The sequence below is a fragment of the Argentina silus genome, assembly GCF_951799395.1.
Source record: "Argentina silus genome assembly, chromosome: Y".
Classification (NCBI taxonomy): Eukaryota; Metazoa; Chordata; class Actinopteri; order Argentiniformes; family Argentinidae; genus Argentina; species Argentina silus.
Window position 1 is genome coordinate 4412255 of NC_139654.1, and position 2746 is coordinate 4415000.

Here is a 2746-nt window from a genome sequence, read left to right on the forward strand (position 1 = left end):
CCGCCGGAGGAGACGGTCCCAGAGCCGCCGGAGGAGCCGCCGGAGACGGTCCCAGAGCCGCCGGAGGAGCCGCCGGAGACGGTCCCAGAGCCGCCGAAGGAGCCGGTAGAGGAGACGGTACCACCGGGGGAGACGGTCCCAGAGGACCCGCTACGGGTACCAGAGGAGCCGCCGGTGTCGGTGGTTTCCATGGTGTCTGTCTCCCCTTCTCTCGCAAAGAAGAAGTAAATGTCGTAAAGATATAATAATAATAATAAAAAGATATCGTAAAATGAGGGAGGGGTGGGGTTGTCTAGCAACGAGGAACAGTTGGTGGGTTTGAGGGAATGTCGTAAAGGAAAAGAAAATGTCGGAAAGGGACGGGATATGGTGGGTTACCTAGCAACGAGGGGGTGGGGAGAGTGTGTGTGTGGTTTGAAGGACTGTCGTAAAAATATTTTTTCAAAACAAATACGAACGGTGGAGGGAAAGGGGGGGGGGTTGCCTAGCAACGAGGGGGTGGGTTTGAAGGAATGTCGAGTAATGATGACACGACGCGTTTCCACACACACACACACACACGGTCAGTTCGTTAGAGCCAGTTAGCATTAGCCTTTAGCACCCCGTCAACACTGCACTCGGTAGGTAAATTCGTTAGCTTCGTTAGTTAGCCCCGTTATCATTAGCCTCAGAGCCGGTAGAGGAGACGGTACCACCGGGGGAGACGGTCCCAGAGGACCCGCTACGAGTACCAGAGGAGCCGCCGGTGTCGGTGGTGGTGGTGGTTTCCATGGTGTCTGTCTCCCCTTCTCTCGTAAAGAAGAAGTAAATGTCGTAAAGATATAATAATAATAATAATAATAATAATAATAATAATAATAATAATAATAATAATAATAGTAAATGTCGTCAAATAAGGGAGGTTGGTGTGTTTGAGGGAATGTCGTAAAGGAAAAGAAAATGTCGGAGAGGGACGGGATATGGTGGGTTACCTAGCAACGAGGGGGTGGGGAGAGTGTGTGGTTTGAAGGAGTTTCATAAAACATTTTTTTCTAAAAAATGTCGTAAAATACGAACGGTGGAGGGAAAAGGGGGGGGGTTGCCTAGCAACGAGGAGGTGGGTTTGAAGAGCCAAACTACATGGTTCTACTAGCCCTAGGGTTAGGGTCAGGGTTTAGGGTTAGGGTTAAAGTTAACTCATCCCCTAGGGTTAGGGTCAGGGTTTAGGGTTAGGGTCAGGGTCAGGGTTAGGGTTAGGGTCAGGGTCAGAGTCAGGTTCAGGGTCAGAGTTAGGGTTAGGGTCAGAGTCAGGGTCAGGGTCAGGGTTAGAGTCAGGGTTAGGGTCAAGGTTAACTCGTCTCCTAGGCCTGTCTGCACATTTGGGTTGTCATGACGTTGCTAAGTGAAGTGTTAACACTGGAAAGAAAACGTCCCCTTTGGTTTCCACTGATGTTCTATTATACTAATGTTCTATTATACTAAGATTATATTACACTGATGTTCTATTACACTGTTCTATTACATAAATGTTCTATTATACTAATATTCTATTATACTAATGTTCTATTACACTAATGTTCTATTACATAAATGTTCTATTACACTAATGTTCTATTACATAAATGTTCTATTACACTAACGTTTTATTATACTAATGTTCTATTACACTAATGTTCTATTACACTAATGTTCTATTACATAAATGTTCTATTACACTGATGTTCTATTACACTAATGTTCTATTACACTAATGTTCTATTACACTAATGTTCTATTACACTAATGTTCTATTACACTGATGTTCTATTACACTAATGTTCTATTACACTAATGTTCTATTATACTAATGTTCTATTACACTAATGTTCTATTATACTAATGTTCTATTACACTAATGTTCTATTATACTAATGTTCTATTACACTGTTCTATTACATAAATGTTCTATTACACTAATGTTCTATTACATAAATGTTCTATTACACTAACGTTTTATTATACTAATGTTCTATTACACTAATGTTCTATTATACTGATGTTCTATTACACTGATGTTCTATTACACTAATGTTCTATTACACTGATGTTCTATTACACTGTTCTATTACACTAATGTTCTATTACACTAACGTTCCATTACATTGTTCTATTACACTGATGTTCTATTACACTGATGTTCTATTACACTAACGTTCCATTACATTGTTCTATTACACTGTTCTATTACACTAATGTTCTATTACACTGATGTTCTATTACACTGATGTTCTATTACACTAATGTTATATTACACTGATGTTCTATTACACTGTTCTATTACACTGTTCTATTACACTGATGTTCTATTACACTGTTCTATTACACTGATGTTCTATTACACTGTTCTATTACACTGATGTTCTATTACACTGTTCCATTATAAAAGATCTGTGATGTTATAAAGAATATTTCAGGTTCAAATTCTGGGTTTTTAGGGTTCAGTGCTTATTGCTAACTGGCTGGATTCTAATCTCTCTGTTGTTGTAATACTAGTAAATGACCACCAGGTGGTGCCCCCATCTGAGGGCTAGAGGTCTGGGGGATAGGGTTCTGGGGGTCTGGGGGTCTGGAGGTCTGGGGTCTGGGGTCAGAGGTACTGCAGGGGACAGGTGAAGTCTTCTCATGAGAGCCATGCCTCCCATGGCAGGGAGCGGTACTGCAGGGGACAGGTGAAGTCTTCTCATGAGAGCCATGCCTCCCATGGCAGGGAGCGGTACTGCAGGGGACA